This window comes from Pezoporus occidentalis, unplaced genomic scaffold, assembly GCF_034315485.1.
Source record: "Pezoporus occidentalis ecotype Australia unplaced genomic scaffold, CSIRO_AGI_Poc_V1 ctg10, whole genome shotgun sequence".
Lineage (NCBI taxonomy): Eukaryota > Metazoa > Chordata > Aves > Psittaciformes > Psittacidae > Pezoporus > Pezoporus occidentalis.
This window is the reverse complement of record NW_026912779.1, coordinates 5,345,505-5,360,810: the sequence shown is the minus strand read 5'-3', so window position 1 is coordinate 5,360,810 and position 15,306 is coordinate 5,345,505. Positions and strand designations below refer to the sequence as shown.

Here is a 15,306-nt window from a genome sequence, read left to right as displayed (position 1 = left end):
TACTAGAGCATAGTTTGGCCACATTGGAGAGCAGACTGGGGGAAAAAAAAGCACCAGCTTAACATCAGAAAATAGCTAAAGGGAAACGTAAAGGGTCACTAGAAATATTGCTACTTCCTAACAGAGATATGGATGGCAGCATTCACAGTGAAGAGAGAAAGAAACAGTCATTCTATTCACTGCTACAGATGTGCCTCAGGTGCATCTTAAAGAGATAGCTGAACACTTGGGAGTCAAGGACAAGTGAAAGCACTCAAAATCCTACAGTTCTGCTAAAGAGAAAGCACATATGCCATGCATGTATAAGCTGTAGCACATAAGGTGGCTCATGTCAAGACCATTCCCTCCCAGGGATAAGTAGAGTCCTCATCACTGATAATCTCATCTGTGCTCCCTTCTCCATGAAGGGCTGGACCAGATGATCTTTTGAGGTCATTTCCAATTTGTACCATTCTGCAATTCCATGATTAAAACATCCCCTTCACCTTGTGCAAAGCGGAGTGTTTTTCCACAGTCTTACACTAACTTAAGGTTTGATTTGTCATCAAGACATCTCAGGGCCCCTGTTAATTCCTTGTCATTGTGAAATAAAATTGAGCAAGCCTTCAGAGTCAGAAAAAGCAAGAATGCTGCTGTTCAGCTGAGGCTCTGCACAGCAAGAGAAGTTGCTGCTGTTCAGCTGAGGCTCTGCACAGCAAGGGAGACTAGCAGTACCAGCAAGGAAAACAAGCTCAGCCTAAAAACAGTTACCAAGGTGCTGATAGCCTAAAAGAAGCAAAATCTACTTAGCAGGAGGTGCCATCTTAATTTTGCTATCCTGTAATCAGCTGTTGACAAACTGTCAATTGACTGAGCACAGCATCCACCAACACAACTGAGTGTTGAGGAGGACATGGGCTGTCTAAGTGGCTGCATTCCCAATCCGTCATCACATTTTCAAAGGAGAAGCACACAACTGGTTCAGTACACAAAAATGGAAATCACACCTGCTCCAAGCTATTATTACCATACTGCAATACCAAGTAACTGGGAGAAAGGTAGAAAACGCAAGTTGCATTTGCATCTAGAGCAACCATTTAATTGCACTTCAAAAATCAGCAGCACAGATTCCACCACAGTCACTGGAGCAGCACTTGGTCTACATATTTGCTAAAAAGGAGGGAAATGAAAAAATTGTTATTTCTTACAGTACCAGATCCAAGAGGCAAAACACTGGTTATGAGGCCATAGATCTTAACCAAATACAGGAACTACTTTTGCAATATGAAGCATAATTAAGTTGTAGAACCTACTGCTAAAGTATCCAAGAACTATGAATGAGTTCAAAGAGGGGATAAGCAAATTCACAGAAGTCCACTGCTGACAAAGAGAAATTAAATGTTCCAGAAACCCTTATTGGCACAAAGTGTTTCCAGGAGAGAAAATACAGTATCCAGGGCCTGAACTTGTTCTCTTTCCCTAAGAATCTGTTACCCAGTCTTGAGACAGGCTACTTGGTTTGACAGAAGTTCATCTGATCCAGCCTTGTAATTCTGATTTTTAGGTTTAATCACTTAAGAAAAAGGAGCCCAGATTCAGAGCCCATAAACAGGTAACAAAGGAAAATTCCACAAATTCACTTAACCTTCACAACATTTTCTTTCAGCTCCACAGATTCACGCTGAGTTGCCACAAGGTATTTGCCATAATTTCCAATATGCAAGCAAATTCTGCAGTAATATTGCCATCCCTCAGTAGGAGATTCTAATTTACAAGTATTTTAAAGACACGCACCTGTACAAAGTGTTAATGATGTGGAAAGAATTAGTGATCAGTAGGAATGAAGGAAGGATATTGGATGAAAACCCTTAGCTACTTTTAATATCAGTTTGTCAAGTACATCTGAACACAGAGGTAGAACAACCCCCCCCCCCCCCCATGTATTTCAAACCAGACTCCTACATCAGTCAGGAAAATGTTTCCTGAGAACAAAATAAGAACATAGGCTGTAAAATTTCTATCAACAAACTCAACAATACACCATTTGACCTTACATGAAGAAGGTTGATGAGAAAATGACGATGAGCTGGCAGGGTGCACTTACAGCCCAGAAAGCCAACCGTATCCTGGGCTGCGTCAAAAGCAGCATGACCAGCAGGTCAAAGGAGGTGATTCTGCCCCTCTCCTCTGCTCTTGTGAGACCTCACCTGGAGTATTGTGTGCAGTTCTGGTATCCTCAACATAAAAAGGACATGGAACTGTTGGAACAAGTCCAGAGAAGGGCCACGAGGATGATCAGGGGACTGGAGCACCTCCCATATGAGGACAGGCTGAGGAAGTTGGGGCTGTTCAGCTTGGAGAAGAGAAGGCTGCGTGGAGACCTCATAGCAGCCTTCCAGTACCTGAAGGGGGCCTATAGGGATGCTGGGGAGGGACTCTTCATTAGAGACTGTAGTGACAGGACAAGGGGTAATGGGTTAAAACTTAAACAGGGGAAGTTTAGATTGGATACAAGAAGGAAATTCTTTCCTGTGAGGGTGGTGAGGCACTGGAATGGGTTGTCCAGGGAGGTTGTGAATGCTCCATCCCTGGTGGTGTTCAAGGCCAGGCTGGACGAGGCCTTGGGTGATATGATTTAGCGTAAGGTGTCCCTGCCCATGGCAGGGGGTTAGAGCTAGATGATCTTAAGGTCCTTTTCAACCCTAACTATTCTATGATTCTATAAGAATGGCTATTTGGAAATTGAAAAGGAGTAGTCATTTGTTTTGTCCAAATAAATAAAGTATTAAGAAGACACAGAGAAAACACAACCAAGGAAACAATACAACCAAGGAAAAAAATTTCACTCTGATCTACTCAGATAAGCTTGGCTACCTTGGGCTACATCAGTCATTCTTTACCTACATCTTCACTAACCTTATTGATATATTCAGGATAAAAACATATTTAGGGTATGCTCACAGTATTATGTGCAAGAAAGCTGACACAGTTCTTTTCAGGCATCTTAAACCCAGAAGCTACAAAGAAGACTGTTTGATTGTCCCTCTTATCTTAACATTAAACCCCTCACAATGCTACTCTCACCTGAACACCTTGAGAAACAGAGACAGAAGGGCAGCTCAAAGACAGCAAGACTGCTACAAAAGCTGTACTGTAAAACATGCTAGCAGAGAGGAAAATATTTGTTCCAGGTCAGAGCAGGAAAAAATTTTGATTTGAAGAGACAATTTTACTGGGCAGTCTTGTTTAAATTAGAGGAGACTCCCACCACTTTCTCATACCTCTGGAAAGCTCAGAAGTCTAAACACCTCCTTCAACTTTTATTCTTCTTTCCAGCTTTTATTTTAACAAGCAGTCTTTCTATCTCTTCAGAACAAAAGTAGACTGACAGCTGAAGCTGTGAAAGCAGCATAGCAATCTTACCAAATATGCCAGGTTTGCTATGCTACTCCACAGGAAAAGAGAGTTATTCTGATTAGAATCCAACTGTAAGTAGCAGGGTGAATTTAATTCAATGAGTACCAAAACTGCAACTGTTAACTGCATCTGGCCTAGGTAAAGCAGTTTGCACACATCTTTTACGCGATTTCTCCAAGAAACTGCTGCTAGCTATTCATGTAAACTAGATACTCTACAAACAGGTGTTCAAACCAAATATGATACTTGCATTTATACTTCCTGGTCAAGCATACAAAATATATAATGAGCTCTGGCTATAGACAGCATTAAACATCTCACTTCTCAGCTCCCTTTTGAGGAACTGTGAGTAATCTCCATTCTTCTCCAGACTGAAATTAAGCAGGCTCTTTAAGAAAATGAGCTTAGCATGCTGTAATCTATTTCACTGAACAGCCTATTTTGAACTACAGAAGCAAATCCCACTCTCTGTAATCCTGTTGGTTTCACTGACAGGAGTCAGTGACAGGCATACATCCTGTTGCAACAAAATACAATGCAGTCTTTGGCATTTAAGAATCTTTTTCAAAGCAACTAAGTTCTAGAAAAATCTGACACAGGAAACAATAGACTATTTATTTCTAGAGATTTCCACATCAAGATTAGGTACTTCTCAGTGTTCTTAACATCTCAGAAAACTTTAACTTTTAAAAATTATATTAGCTTTTAATCCCCTGAAGCTTCATTCCAGCCCTAGTTTATTTATCTTCCTACTTAACATATCCTGTAGCATCAAAAAAATCTAGCACAACCCCACAAGCAGAGCTAAGCCAGAACTTGAGCATGACCCTAGCACAGACCTAACCAGGACACCATCCTGCAGGATATGAGTATAGAATATAGCAACAGCCACAGATAAAGCAACAGAACCAGGCCCATGCAGACAATAGCAACAGCAGACAAATCTGCACTTCAGGCATTAAGGAAAGCCACAAAACACAACTAAAATCAACAAACCCCACAGCACAAAACCACAACATCACACCCAAGCTTGAGCTTAAATGGGTCCCAAGGGCCTATGGGAAGGGGTGCTGGCAGGGGTCCCAGGTGAAGCTGATGTGGGCCAACAAAGCTTATTAGTGCCCTCAGGAGGGTGATGCCCTCTTTTGGGAAGAGGAGTGTGAAATAGCCTCCCACCATATAAGTTTGTAAGTACTTAGACCTGAAAGGGTCTTTTTGTCTGAGGAGGCTTAGACCCATAGGGAGTAGTGCAGTGTAGCACCTGGTGACCTGCATTTCACAGCAGGCTCTCAATGTGTTTTACTATAGTATAATCAAGGCTTCCTTTTTTCATAGTTGCGTTCACTACGGTGTCCAGCAAGCTTTTATTTCAATCAGTAGGTATGAACTCTTACCAACAGTCTTAGGTCTTTTTGCTGGTTGTATAAATGTGTAATTAGGTGTATAGTTCTGAGTGGGAGAAATTAATTTTCTCATTGCCATGGTTCTTCACTATATCTCTTGTAATGGCTTTTAACATTAGGAGGGCTTTTAGCTTGTCTACTAACTAGTCTTTTGTCTTTCAACAGAGGCCAAATTAGCAGATAACACTTTGCACATTTAGAGCCCTTATTTCTAAGGTTCTCTACCTAGTCAGACTTTGGAAAGCTGAAAGTAGTAGTGGGATTTGTTTACTCTTAAGCTCCTTCTGTACCAGCTTTTTTCCTACCTATAGAAGGTTCCAGTGATTACTTTGCCAATAAACAGACTCTAGATAGAACATGAGGACCATCCCTTTAAAAGCCATCTGTGCTCCTGCGAGGGACCCTTAAAAAATAAGAACAGAATGTGAAAACAGCAGAAGGTTGGTGTTGTAGTGACCTCAAGGGACGGGCTGCACTTTCTCTGCAGTCCTCAGGCATTGCTGAGATTTTCTGTTTTGTTTGATATTTATGGGAAGGGATAGTACTGAATCCCAAAAGAAATTCTGGGCATAAAATACAAAATCCATCCAGGCCAGAAGAAGCAACCAGCACCTGTTACCAACCAAAAAGTTGTTTTACTTGTTCCGGCCTTTTGTTCACAGAACAGATTTTACTGGGAAATCACTGAACCACAAGTAGCAGCAAATGGTAGGCAGATAGTTAAGAGGACTCAAAAAATGTCTGTTACATCTCCAAATGGCAGTCCTGTGTTTGAGAGAATGACAGCAGAGCTCATTTCTTAGGGTGTGGTGGGATTTGGGTGACACCCTGCTCATTCTTTTTTCTGATTTTTGTAACAGAAATTGTATGGTTGAATTTAAGAAATTGCTTGGAGGGTTCAAGCATTTAGAATTTTCACTATTTTCTACTTTGCAGTAGAAGTATTATTTCTTCTACCTCAATGAGGCATATAATTCAGCTTCTTCACACAAATGTGTGAAAGAAGGAACAAGAGTGCTGTTGTGTCTGAAGCTGTGATTTAGCAGGACATATTCCATGCATACGGATCTGTTTGGATCAAATTGAACAGGCAATTTATAGCTATATTCTAACAGTTCACCAAGAGTATAATTCTCTATGAAGCCAAATCAGAAAGTAATCTTATTATTATGGCCAGGGCTCAGCCAGTGTTACAAGTATAAATGTCTGCTCAGCCACTTAATGTGGCTGTTTCAAGATACCTTTGACTGCAGCTGCCTTCAGGTTTACAGTCTTGGTAGTTTTCTTACATTAATGCACCTCTGAGACAGAAGCCTCTGGGGTTTTAGATATAAACACATATATAAACACAGAAGTCCTATTAGAAGGTCATCATTGTCTTATGCTTTCCCATTTTTACCTATTGATTTATCATGGAAAACACAGAAATGGGAGAAAAAATGTAAAATATCAGCTTAAAGAATATCCATCAGTTGGGCTACAGAAGCACTTGGCTGATAAAGCTGTTCTGGGCGAGGCACAGAAATAAGAATTCCACCCTTTCCCAGTGTTTTGAGCAGCAGTAACATTCCCACTGGCTAAGAGTTGCAACATGAGCTATAGTTAGGGTCAAGTGTGCCAAAGGGTATACTTGCCTAAGGGACAGCACTCCATGGGAGTGACCGAAGACTCACAGGACTAGAATGTAAGGCTTGGATCTATAGTGCGCTAGCCAGAGACAGGACGGTCTAAAGCCAAAGTGCTGTTGCTTTGGCAGTTGTTGCATAGCAGATTTCTACTTTGCAAACTGCCTCTTTCTCTGTTCTTAAGTGTATGGCAACAGCAGCTTATTACAGGGTCATGTCTGGGTCCCTGAAAATGATTCCTCATAAACTTTGATCAAACAACCTAAAGGCCATTTGAAAAGCAAGACAACTTTCTTACTCAATCAGCTGATAGAGATCGGAAAAAGATGTTTGAGGTTACAAAAACCTTTAAAAGTGCACAATTTATTTCATGTTTCCCCTAAGGAGAAAAGTCAGGCTTTAGAGGTTATGGATGAAGCTGAAAGAACAGGAATACTTTCCATGAAATGGAAAGCTGCACTATAGCTAGGAATATTTCAGGAATAAAAATGAACTTTCAGTACAAGGCTCTTATGTTTAAGACTACATATTTATATCCTTAAAGCACCCTTTAGATTGTTACCATACATAATCCACTTATTGACTATATCTGTTTTATGTTGTCCACTTGTGGAGATGAACAGTACTTAGCAGGGAAAGGCTGGCAAAGAAGGCTCTGAGCACTCATCAACTTCAACATTCATATTCCCTGCTAAATGTGTTATTTCTAGATACCTGCCAATGCTTTCTCTGGCAAAGTAGCTCTGAAATAAACTTTTAAACAAGCCCTGTCATCAACCCACACTTCAGATAAATGTGCACCCCCTACAGTTTTTCTTCTTTCTTTCAAAAGACAAATATTATCTTGACTTTGTGCTTGACGCCCTTGTATTCTAGGGCTGCATCACACAATTGCTCTGCACAGGAACTTTCCAGAGAAAAATCAGTCATTTGCATTACACTGATCACCTTAATTATCAACCCACATGTCTGAATGTTGCAATAGGCTTAAATATTTATGGACACTTTGGAAGTTGCATTTGATGATGGGATGATAACTGGTTGCTGACTGTATACCTGAAGGTTTATGTGGCACTATCAATTAAAAGACCGAAATTTCAGCTTTCCAGAAGCTTGAGTAGTCTTTTTCTCAGACAATTTACATTTAAGAAGACTTGCTTTCACATGTTCCAGAAACAAGATACAACATTTCAATCTAATAATCTATAGCCCCATGCAGCAGTAACTCTTCAAGCAGAACTCCTGCTACATCTAATAGTTCTGCCTGAACAGGACTACCACAGCAAGCCCATGATCAGTATTCCACTACCTGAAAGGCAATTGCAACCTGCAGATGACAAACTGCCTGGAAGTGTCTTTTGACAGCAGCAGTGCAAATGCTTCTGGCAACTGTCACAGGCAAGCAGCTGCACAGTGAGCTATGGGGATGTTCTGTACCAGATGGCGATCAGGCTGGAAGCAGAGTTACCTAGGTGGCCTCTTTTCTTTGGCACCTGCAAGAGCATTCAGTCACCAAAAGCAGAGGTCCATTCATAAAAACATCCTTGTAGGGGCTTATTAATCTATATCACACCTCTCTTTGAGCAGAGAGAAGTATTTCTGAGGCCACATAAGTTGTTATGAAATGTAAGCAATCTTCTCATTCCATTTTGTAGCAATACTGAAGAGACAATATAGCCTGTTGATGGTGATAAAATCACCTTTGCTTGGCTCTTCCTTTATCTGGATTTTTGGTTAAGAAAAAGATGATGTCAGGACCAAGAATTTTGACCTCAGCCTGCTTTTCATTTCAATACAGAGAACATTTTGGTTCAAATCCAACTTTCATTCAAGTAACTAAACTCTAAAGGGGTGATCTTAGGACTACAACTGGAAGTGATCATCTTCCTAATATTCCAGGAAAAATTTGAGGTCATTGTTCAAAGAATAAATTGCCTGAAGTGTCTGTTCAGACATTGGTGATTCCAGATAAGTGATGAAATAAACTCAGATGACATTGCATGTAATTCTTCTTTAAAGTAACTTATTTTAAACTGTCCCTGGGAAAGGGAGAACAAGGAGAATTACAGTGGCAAAGCTACAGCAGAATATAGTCACATAATTACAGTTCTTACATTCATTGTGCGTTTCAGTAGGTTTATAGACGTGAATGCACAGGCCAGTGGGAAAGGAATAGGAGAAACATGCCCAGAGTTGCAAGTAATCACTGGTTAAACAGGAGATCCAGATAAGGATTTTAGGCCTGTTTTGGAATACTGGAAGAGACCTGAAAATTATTAGGGAAGACTAACCCCCTAGGAGCCTCAGAGATACTGGCATAACTATTAATTGTTCAGATGGAGGCCAGAAATACTTTTCTTCACTGCACTGAGATGAAGACGCATTTTTCTAGTGTGAGAGAATGACTACAAACTCTGAAAAGGTAGTGCAGACATAGCAATATATTGGAAAATATTTCTTTATTGTCTCATGTATATCCTGCTGCTTTCATCAGGAGTTGCTTATCTCAGCACTGAATTCAGATTAATATACATTCACAAAGATTGGAATTTTTGAAAGCTTGGCTTGAGAACTGGCATCTGGATTTATGGCTCTGCTGCAGTATCTTTTGAGATGCTTATCCAAAAATTGACTACAAGGAAGAACTTAGTTTATGATGTGACAGTTTTCATTTTCTCAAACATGCCATCGTTTCAGGTGAGCTTTTATTCTTTTTGTGGGATGTCTTGAGTTATTGCGACCTTTAAAAAAATCACAGCAATATATTTTGTGTGTTATAATGCACAGCAGATACTCTGCCATAGAACATCTGTGAGCTTAGCCTGGGTTTACATTTGTCCCTTTGGGGAGCCTGTTTCACTGCTGAGCAGCTGTATCATTTGGAGCAAGTTTAGAATGAGGATGACCTACTGTGAAGAGAGCTTCCTACTGTTCATGAGAATGTCACTGTCTGGAATGGAAAAAGCACAGAAAAGTGCAGTTCTCAGCCACCCAATTCTTGTGCAGTCCCTGCTAATGTCAATAGAAGATCTCCATAACAGTTTGATTTACTTTAACACAACATGCAGCTATCAGAAAGGATCAAAAAAAAGGTTATTTCTGAAACAAGAAGTCATCGATGGTAAAAAGCCATGCATAAATATCCATGCTATACCTATCAAACCTTAGCCTTGTGATAAAGGCCTAAATTTGGATTCATGTATTGTGTAAGGAAGAATAACTGCTTCGCCTTTAGTAGCATTATTCCTGATTTAATGTGGAAGCACAATCAGAATTATTCTATGTCAGCGACTGTTTACATTGTAAATAATCTATGCCCTTCTCACAACTAGCAGAAGAGAGCCAGTATCACAGTAGCAAGTAATACTGACCACAGAGAGCAACAATTATGAGAGTAGAATTTGGCCACACATACTTGCACTAGATTTATTGTCTGATGAGCCTAGCCAGCTTGAGCTTGCATCATAATCTAATAAAAAACCTAATACCTTTTCATCTAACTCAGCCACATATATCAGGCTTTGGAGGTGTCAGGTCTAAAAAGAGAATTGTACCTCTGCCTTGCGGATATTTTTATTGCCATGGAGAAATATATCGCAAGCAACAGTTCCTTAGACAGCAGTTCTCCTTTCTCTTTTCCACTCTGGAAAAATAAAAAAGAGGAATAAGTAAGGCAATATAAATTCACATTTCTTATTGGATTTCTCCTGATCTGGTGCACTCAAACTTGAAAGCTTGTTCTTCTATCTCTTGCAATGTCTTTTAAATTCTGAAGAGGCTTGACAGGCAGAGAACGAACAGATGCACATTAGAGGTGGGAGATGATCCTGTAGGAGGTCTATGCTTGAGTTATGCAAAGATAAGGCTGCAGAGGAATGCCTGCATGGTGGAGAGCTGTGTGGGTAGAGGAATCCTCTGGCATGCACCTCTTCACAGAGATGCATATTACATAAGGCCTGCAAATGACTTCCTGTCCCTCCATTTTGTACTTCCATCTTTTTGTTACAAGAAGATACCAGTACAGAGATATTTCACCAGAAGCAGGCTGCCCTGCAGGTTCCAAATTTCATTCTTTCTGTCCCACCTTCCCTGCTGAGCAGTCATCTTTTCAAAGCCAGCAAGCAAACTGTTCCTCTAGCTCCCACGTAGGCATGGTATGCTTCCTGAACCAGGTTCTCTCTTGTGTCTCTGCTCCCTGGAGGCTGCAGATGCTTCTGGGGGCAGGAAGTACATTGAGCACTGTTGTATCCTGTTGTATGACAAACTTCATCTCAGTAGCCAAGTGTCTTCAATAGTTGGACATGCAGGCAAGATGGAAAAGCACATTTTATGTATTATTTACTAGAAGATCAATAACAGCCATTCAGGTAGGTAGGGCAGAATGTGTGTCCACTAATGAGACTGTAGTGATTCACATTAACTTCCCTGAATAAGAAGCATAAACAACAAATGAGCAGTGAGTGTTGCTTTGATAATCAGATGTATTTTTCAATGCTGAATGCCTTTGATAATTTATCTTCAAATTGGAGTTCTTAACAGAACAACTCTAGTTCATGTTTACACAGGAACAAAGCTCAGATGTTCTTGAAAACTACATTTAACTAGAAGTATTATGGGTATAGTACCTGCACTGGTTTTCATTATGAAGGTGCAAAATATGATTTCTTATTTCCGTTATATACCTACGTTTGGTAGGTAGTCATTAGATTCATGTAAACTTGATTTCTATCAGAAAGAAAGCTTTCTATATACTTTTAACATTCCAATGAATTTCGCAGTTATATTTATGAAGAACAGATATGAAAAACCCTGGTCAAAAGTCAAACTCCTGCATAGAGATTTTTGTTCTTCTTAAACAGATGTCAAAGGCAGAGCCCTGGTGAATTTCCAACAGTTAGTTACTGTGTTTGTATTTACTGACCTACCTATTTGCAACTAACCCATTCTCCTTAAATACAACAAGCTCTGAGGTTAATGAATTCATGTTAGAACAGGAATACTATGGCATGGAATACTTATTTCTGGCCATATATGTTTATTCTCTATTATTTGACTTAAATTATAAACCAAGTTTCAAACTCTTTATTCACATAGAGAAAAAATATTGCAAGTATTATTTCATTAGGTACATGTACAGATTAAATTAAAATTGGAAATAATGAAACTGCTATTGTTTGTGTGATAACCACCTCTTATTTTCTAGTTTTACAAACAAATTCCAAAAATTTAGGAGGGTAATTCTGGAAATCCAGTACAGAATGGGAAAAATTACAAAGATGGTCATATTAGACCTATTTTATAGTAAGTTTGCTCTAGGTAGCGTCATGGATCCATCATGACACAGTGAAAGAAAACACATGAAGAGTGCTGGAATACCTTTCTTGAACATGAGATACCCACACAAACTAATGAAAGGGCAACATTCAATAAAGTAGAAAATAAACCTAATGGAAACAAACTTACAGAAAAAGTTTTCTAACTTGACCCTCTATACCATACAACTAAAATCAGTGAGTTAATAATGCCTTTTCTTCCCCCCCCCCCCCCCAGTGGAAAGCCACACTATCACAGGAGGCTAAATTTTAGTTCAGAACAAAGACTTGACACAGATAAAACAGGGAGCACAAAGCACAGTCTTCCTTCAAGAGAAACACTGAAAATACTGCTAGGGAAATATAAGAAACAACGTATTTTGGTGGGGTGCTCTGTACACAGCAGGGACTGGTTACCAAAGTAAATTATCTTTTGAGTAGAAATATTTGTGACGGGAGTGCCTGCAGTACCAGAGAAGATGATACATTGTTGGTGTCTCTCCATTCAGGTCTACCCCACTTGTTATTTCCATGCTATAGCTGAACTTCCCATTTTATAATCAGTATTAAACAGTTACAGAATTAAACTCATAAATTTATTATTTTTCTTTCTCCCAGTTCTGTCCAAAACTTTACTGTGATTCATGGATACACTTCCATCAACAGTTGTTGAAACCTAAACTTACAGCTTGATTCCTAAACCTTTCCTATAACAGCAGTGGGAGTAGGGAAGCTGGACAACTGTAACTGTCAAGATCTATGCAAAGACAGCAGGGCAACACACACCCATATAGGGTAAAAGTTGAAGACATGCAGATCTCACAGAAGCCCAATGAAGCTAAAGAAGAAAAAGTTTTATAAGGGATGGAGTAATTGAAGTAATCACAAAATAAACGGTCTGGTGCAGACAGCTGTTTTCTCTAACTGCCCTCCTGTTTTCTTTTTATCCATTTCCTGTTTCATGCTCTTAATTCAGGTTCAAATGAGGTGTATCTTCTCCATCTTTGCAAGCCTGATCTACTTCAGAGGGATTAGCAGCACCATGACATGTCTCCCCTGTTTTAGGAACACACTGCTCTGTTTTAGGAATGAAAGCCACTGTGCCTTGTTCCTGAGCAGACTTTGCCTGAACTGCAAACATCCTCTGTGTTGAATATGGCTTATTCAACCATATGGTAATTACTTACAAAGTAATTCTTTTGCTCTTTTCATCCTCAAATCTTTCTTTCCTGTCTTTTTCAATTCACAGAAACACTCCCATGTATTTGGAGCTATCATTTCACGTGTTCCTCAGCCACTTGATAGAGATCTGCCACCCCCTTCATTTGCATGTTCTTTTAAGACACAAATGTAACTATACAGAACCTTGTACCAACAATAAAATATTCCTCAATCTTCTCCTTTGCACATCAGCTGTTTGTCACATAAATTCTTCTAATTTGGCTCCACCACCAGATCTCAAACCTCTCTGGTTTGAGTGCGCCCTCCCTACCCCATTCCCCTTAAAGAGTGTGGAAAAACTAGTATGTTTCCCTCAGGATTCCCCAGTTCTTACTGAGCAGCAGAAAAGAGTCCTTTCTGTACTATCTCTGCACAAGGGCACTTCAGCCAAGTGTGTGTCTACTGCTGTATTTCTTTTCCTTCACTACACATCTCAGGTCTCAACTTTGCTAAAATACCACGTTCAATTTTCAAACTATCCATTCAGGAAAGCAATGGTAAATTAGAGAAAACATGTATGTTTTACAAACCACAAGAATAGCTAAAGGATTAGAAAGACTCTAGTACAGACACTTTGAGTTCCATCTATGTATATCACATGGGAAATATCAGAAGATGTGTTCTGTGTGGCTCTTACCCCTCAGCTGGTATTAACTGCAGTGGCAAAAAAGCTTACAGCTCAGAAAGGATGGGAAGCGGTCAACAAAAATCTTTGATAACAACAGGTACTATCTGAATACCTAGCAAGGAGAGAGTCACTGGGTGAGGTGACCTACTCTTGGGAAGTAGCAGATGAGGAAAACTGCTGTCACTGTTTCATTTCTGCATAGTGTGAGTGGTGCAACAGGCAGGCCTGTTGGAGAAAGAGTAGAAGCTTACAGCTCCTGCTGAAGCCCTCCTGGCTAGGAACAATCTTGTACTTCTGAACCCAGAAGCTAATGCTGAGTCCACTTCAGCGTCAATAAATAAAGGCCACATCAATATTCAGGTTTTAAGGAACAACTAGAGCAAAGCCCATATTGCTGTGAAGAAATACGGGAGTAATGTAAAAGATCCTCATAAACCAAACTGGCAAAGTGATAAAATAAAAACCTAGATGTGGTAAGCCTCACTGTTTCCTCTGATGGAGAGAAATAGAGTGTAAATGTTTTAACAACAGAGGTTATCAAGTTTTGGAGTAGCTGTTAGGAAATTCACCACAAATTACAACACAAGACAGTCTTCAGGCAAAAAAAGAGCTGATTTTTGTATCAGGCAGGACAGCAACTCAGACCTGTACAGTGATACCTTATTTTTTTTCTGGCCAGTTTGCCAGGCTGAGGAAGTTGACTGTCCCGATTACCACAGAGAGTGCAGTGACAGAATCATAGAATAGTTAGGGTTGGAAAGGGCCTTAAGATCATCCAGTTCCAACCCCCCTGCCATGGGCAGGGACACCTCACACTAAACCATGTCACTCAAGGCTCTGTCCAACCTGGCCTTGAACACCACCAGGGATGGAGCATTCACAACCTCCCTGGGCAACCCATTCCAGTGCCTCACCACCCTTACAGTAAAGAATTTCTTCCTTATCTCCAATCTAAACTTGCCCTGTTTAAGTTTTAACCCGTTACCCCTTGTCCTATCACTGCAATCCCTAATGAACCATTCCACTCAAGGGTGGGACTACCATTCAGAAAGACCTGGACAAGCCAAAGGAATAGGGTTGACAGGAATGTCATTGAAGACAAGGGAAAACATGAAGCCCTGTGTCTGGGGTGGGCTAAACAATACGTGGGGATAGAATCATACAACGGTTTGTGTCGGAAGGGACCTCAAAGCTAATCCAGCTCCAAGCCCCTGCCATGGGCAGGGACACTTTCCACTAGAGCAGGTTGCTCCAAGCCCCTGTGTCCAACCTGGCCTTGAACACTGCCAGGGATGGGGCAGCCACAGCTTCTCTGGGCACCTTGTGCCAGCGCCTCAGCACCCTCACAGGGAAGATCTCAGGCTGCCAGGACACTTAAACACGATCCTGCATTGCAGCCTGTCAGGGCTGGCAGCTAACAGCATCACAGTCAAGCGTTTACCGGTTTTTATCACTCAGAACTCGCTGAGAACCTTGAACATCCCGTTACGGGCGCCCAAATAGAAGAAAGACTCATGAACCTGCCGAGTGCGCTCCTGCTTGCAGCGGGAGCCGGGCCTGCAGCCTCCCTCCGTGCCGGTGACACCGAGGTCTATCCGGTTTCGGTGCCGAACCGCCGCCGGCTGGTCCCGTACCACAGATCCCCTCAGGGGGTGGCTCGCGCCCAACGGCCGCGCCGCGCGCTTCCCGCCCCCCGCGCGGGCCCCGCCTCCGCTGGCGCC

At 41.0% G+C, this 15,306-nt stretch overlaps 1 long non-coding RNA gene across 1 annotated transcript; it reads right to left on the bottom strand.

Annotated features, from left to right (window-relative positions):
* Positions 1 to 8,430: 8,430 nt before the first annotated feature.
* On the bottom strand, positions 8,431 to 15,209 carry LOC134159436 (uncharacterized). Its single transcript, XR_009963153.1, has 2 exons — positions 15,106 to 15,209; positions 8,431 to 10,710 (listed from the first exon to the last, which is right to left on the bottom strand). It is a non-coding gene; the product is annotated as an uncharacterized LOC134159436 (long non-coding RNA).
* Between the last annotated feature and the right edge of the window lie 97 nt (positions 15,210 to 15,306).